We start from the raw sequence: 5,000 nt of genomic DNA on the forward strand, positions 1-5,000 counted from the left end.
GTTGTACGAGGTGTCGCACGCCACACCGCCAGCCGGCTGTGCACGCTACCGAGAAAGTACCGGTATGCGAACCGCCAGGCGACGGGCGCGCATCGCACGTTTAAGGAGACGCGGCCGGCCACACAGGCGACCACGACACTCCCACGTCTCCGAAGCGGGACAAACGCCGCGCGCTTCAGTATACGTAGCCGACCCTCAGCCAGACGTGGCCCCGGAACGGAATCCATGGACCGCAATGTGCGTTCGAAACGTCGATGTTCATGTGTCCTGCAGTTCACATGTCGACGCGCAATTTGCTGCGTTCTTCATCGACCCACGAGCCGAGTGATCCACCGTCCTGGGTGATCTTTTCCTTTTCAGTCTCCCACTGTCTCTTTCAAGACAGTAGCATTTGCGGGACTGAGGCGTCTGACGGCCCCTGTTCCACTATTTTTTTTTGTGTCCAACGGCCTCACAGCCGATGGGCGTCGTACGGCTCCACACCGGAGCGGACAGGCACTCGGGCGAACGTCATTCAAAACCGGCGCCAGGCGCCAGGTACCGCAGGCCAGCCGCTCCAGAGCTTCAGCGCTCGTACCACACAACAACAACACTTCCGCTAGTTTTGAGAGGCACGCGTGGTTCCGCACGCGGCGCACGGCCACTGCCGTACAGGTAGCGTGTTGCGCGACACGACACGACACGCACATCGAAAGACATGCAGTCTAGTCGGTAATGATCCTTCCGCAGGTTCACCTACGGAAACCTTGTTACGACTTTTACTTCCTCTAAATGATCAAGTTTGGTCATCTTTCCGGTAGCATCGGCAACGACAGAGTCGATGCCGCGTACCAGTCCGAAGACCTCACTAAATCATTCAATCGGTAGTAGCGACGGGCGGTGTGTACAAAGGGCAGGGACGTAATCAACGCGAGCTTATGACTCGCGCTTACTGGGAATTCCTCGTTCATGGGGAACAATTGCAAGCCCCAATCCCTAGCACGAAGGAGGTTCAGCGGGTTACCCCGACCTTTCGGCCTAGGAAGACACGCTGATTCCTTCAGTGTAGCGCGCGTGCGGCCCAGAACATCTAAGGGCATCACAGACCTGTTATTGCTCAATCTCGTGCGGCTAGAAGCCGCCTGTCCCTCTAAGAAGAAAAGTAATCGCTGACAGCACGAAGGATGTCACGCGACTAGTTAGCAGGCTAGAGTCTCGTTCGTTATCGGAATTAACCAGACAAATCGCTCCACCAACTAAGAACGGCCATGCACCACCACCCACCGAATCAAGAAAGAGCTATCAATCTGTCAATCCTTCCGGTGTCCGGGCCTGGTGAGGTTTCCCGTGTTGAGTCAAATTAAGCCGCAGGCTCCACTCCTGGTGGTGCCCTTCCGTCAATTCCTTTAAGTTTCAGCTTTGCAACCATACTTCCCCCGGAACCCAAAAGCTTTGGTTTCCCGGAGGCTGCCCGCCGAGTCATCGGAGGAACTGCGGCGGATCGCTGGCTGGCATCGTTTATGGTTAGAACTAGGGCGGTATCTGATCGCCTTCGAACCTCTAACTTTCGTTCTTGATTAATGAAAACATACTTGGCAAATGCTTTCGCTTCTGTTCGTCTTGCGACGATCCAAGAATTTCACCTCTAACGTCGCAATACGAATGCCCCCGCCTGTCCCTATTAATCATTACCTCGGGTTCCGAAAACCAACAAAATAGAACCGAGGTCCTATTCCATTATTCCATGCACACAGTATTCAGGCGGGCTTGCCTGCTTTAAGCACTCTAATTTGTTCAAAGTAAACGTGCCGGCCCACCGAGACACTCAACAAAGAGCACCCTGGTAGGATTTAAACGGGGTCCGCCTCGGGACGCGAAAGCACCCCTTCGGCTCGCCCCACCGGCAGGACGTCCCACGATACATGCCAGTTAAACACCGACGGGCGGTGAACCAACAGCGTGGGACACAAATCCAACTACGAGCTTTTTAACCGCAACAACTTTAATATACGCTATTGGAGCTGGAATTACCGCGGCTGCTGGCACCAGACTTGCCCTCCAATAGATACTCGTTAAAGGATTTAAAGTGTACTCATTCCGATTACGGGGCCTCGGATGAGTCCCGTATCGTTATTTTTCGTCACTACCTCCCCGTGCCGGGAGTGGGTAATTTGCGCGCCTGCTGCCTTCCTTGGATGTGGTAGCCGTTTCTCAGGCTCCCTCTCCGGAATCGAACCCTGATTCCCCGTTACCCGTTACAACCATGGTAGGCGCAGAACCTACCATCGACAGTTGATAAGGCAGACATTTGAAAGATGCGTCGCCGGTACGAGGACCGTGCGATCAGCCCAAAGTTATTCAGAGTCACCAAGGCAAACGGACCAGACAAGCCAATCCGATTGGTTTTGATCTAATAAAAGCGTCCCTTCCATCTCTGGTCGGGACTCTGTTTGCATGTATTAGCTCTAGAATTACCACAGTTATCCAAGTAACGTGGGTACGATCTAAGGAACCATAACTGATTTAATGAGCCATTCGCGGTTTCACCTTAATGCGGCTTGTACTGAGACATGCATGGCTTAATCTTTGAGACAAGCATATGACTACTGGCAGGATCAACCAGGGAGCTGCGTCAACTAGAGCTGAGCAGCCGGCCGCCCGGGAGTGTGTCCCGGGGGCCCGCGCGAACACGCAAGCGTCCGCTCAATTATTCTGCAAACAGGAGGAGGCCGAGCTCCCCTGCACGATACACCTCGAAACCCTCTCAGGTCCCGGCGGCGCGCAGCGCCGTCCTAGGTACTTGGTCGGTTTCGAGAGAGGCGCAATCGCCCGGAGTTAGGCGAGTAGACGGTTTTAGTGCGAACACCCTTGCTCCCAACTGAGCTTGCCGCTGCCGACAGAGGCCCGGGAGCGTGCTGTCGTGGCATTGCCGGCGGGAGACAACACGCGCCACCTATGGTGACCGGCAGCTCCAACGCCAGCGCCACACAAGGGCAAAGCCCCACTTGGGTGCAGAAGCGAACTCTCCCAGCACAGCGCACGCGCCAACACGTCCGCACAACTGCGATACAAACCACCTGCGAGAACCGCTGGGGCGACCGAGCAGCAGACGGCGTCGCGGCGCCGAGTGCCAGGCGGCGGCGCATCCTCAACGCACACAGTCCTCAATCAGACCAGCACACTGCAGATGTCCACCGCGCTTCGCACCGGGCTCGGCTGAACCAACTTTGGCCGCCAGGCGCCGCGTGCAGGGTGCGCCGCAGCGTAGCTGCGCCGCCTGCCGAGCCCGTCGGCTGGCGCTCCTGCCACTCGGCGCCCCCCACCAGCCGCCTGTTGCGCGTGCGCCCACGCAGCGCGCGGCCAACACGCCGGGCGGCCCCCCTTCACCGGCCGGGAACAGTCCCACCAAGCCACCGCCGCGTATCGCTTCATACCCACATGGGCCTAGTCACGTGTGTGGATGTGGCGGGTACCGCTGAAACAACCGGTTAATAGCTGTACCGATCGTCGCCATCACAGATTCACCTCCAGCGTGAACAACCGCTCAACAACGGATTTCCAGTTCATTTGCGTATCTTGGGCAGTAAACGTAGATGTCCACCTACATTTGCGAATTCAACAATTCTTGCATGCCAGGATGTCATGTGTCACGACACGCTACATCAGACCACATACACACTGCGACATGTGCAGAAGAGAACACGTGGAAGGTGGCCCGCGCACGTATGCGATGTCCCTTCCGCGATCCACTGTCAACCGGCATCTGCGGCATGTCCCAGATATGGAACGCGGTCCACCAGGGTAGCACTTTGTGTGAGGCAATACGACAAAGTCGGAATACACGCGTCACTACATCACACGGCTCACGCTGACCTGACCTGACTCACCGCACCACCACCCCCAGCGACCCAGGGTGACATACAATGCGTTCGTACGTTCCTCCCACACGCCTCTACGGCGTACCACAGTGCAACCTAGCTGTTATTGGGAGACGAGACAAGTAGCATCGAGCACAACATATGGAAATTGAGATTCGACACCGTTGGGCACAGCCAGCGTACGGTCACACGTATCACACTACTTCACTCTGTACGTAACTACCGATGATCGGTACAGCGTGTGGGTTACGCGTACGACATCAGCGGACAATGGACACAGACCATACCACGACGTACACTGAGGGCGTCGACATCTGAACGCAACTGAACAGCTGCGAGGCTCATTTAACACTCAAACGCCAGACCGACCAGCTTGAGAGGACGGAGACACAAAGAGAGGGGCAGAGGGGGGGGGGGGGGGGCGATATAGTCCTATTGCAGTACAATTGACAGTGGATAGCGGGAATATGTGGAAAGTAAGCAACACTCGCAAGACATCTACATGAGGATAACAACGACACCAGAGATTCCGAGCAGTGAACTATGTTAGGCAAAGGGACAACGTGGGTTAGGTTAAGGGACAACGTGGGTTAGGTTAAGGGACAACGTGGGTTAGGTTAAGGGACAACGTGGGTTAGGTTAAGGGACAACGTGGGTTAGGTTAAGGGACAACGTGGGTTAGGTTAAGGGACAACGTGGGTTAGGTTAAGGGACAACGTGGGTTAGGTTAAGGGACAACGTGGGTTAGGTTAAGGGACAACGTGGGTTAGGTTAAGGGACAACGTGGGTTAGGTTAAGGGACAACGTGGGTTAGGTTAAGGGACAACGTGGGTTAGGTTAAGGGACAACGTGGGTTAGGTTAAGGGACAACGTGGGTTAGGTTAAGGGACAACGTGGGTTAGGTTAAGGGACAACGTGGGTTAGGTTAAGGGACAAATTGAGTTAGGTTAAGGGACAAATTGAGTTAGGTTAAGGGACAAATTGAGTTAGGTTAAGGGACAAATTGAGTTAGGTTAAGGGACAAATTGAGTTAGGTTAAGGGACAAATTGAGTTAGGTTAAGGGACAAATTGAGTTAGGTTAAGGGACAAATTGAGTTAGGTTAAGGGACAACGTGGGTTAGGTTAAGGGACAAATTGAGTTA

General features: G+C 54.9%; 3 non-coding genes across 3 annotated transcripts in view; all 3 read right to left on the reverse strand.

Moving 5' to 3' along the window:
• The window catches only part of LOC126327023 (large subunit ribosomal RNA), a 4,222-nt gene extending 4,221 nt beyond the window's left edge, over position 1 (reverse strand). The window contains exon 1 of the ribosomal RNA XR_007560911.1: position 1. This exon is cut by the window's left edge and continues 4,221 nt beyond it. This is a non-coding gene — a ribosomal RNA (large subunit ribosomal RNA).
• Positions 2-189: 188 nt separating this feature from the next.
• LOC126327016 (5.8S ribosomal RNA) lies at positions 190-344 on the reverse strand. Its single transcript, XR_007560904.1, has one exon. It is a non-coding gene; the product is annotated as a 5.8S ribosomal RNA (ribosomal RNA).
• Positions 345-712: 368 nt separating this feature from the next.
• LOC126327017 (small subunit ribosomal RNA) lies at positions 713-2,605 on the reverse strand. Its single transcript, XR_007560905.1, has one exon. It is a non-coding gene; the product is annotated as a small subunit ribosomal RNA (ribosomal RNA).
• Between the last annotated feature and the right edge of the window lie 2,395 nt (positions 2,606-5,000).

This window comes from Schistocerca gregaria, unplaced genomic scaffold (assembly GCF_023897955.1).
Source record: "Schistocerca gregaria isolate iqSchGreg1 unplaced genomic scaffold, iqSchGreg1.2 ptg001011l, whole genome shotgun sequence".
NCBI classification, from domain to species: domain Eukaryota; kingdom Metazoa; phylum Arthropoda; class Insecta; order Orthoptera; family Acrididae; genus Schistocerca; species Schistocerca gregaria.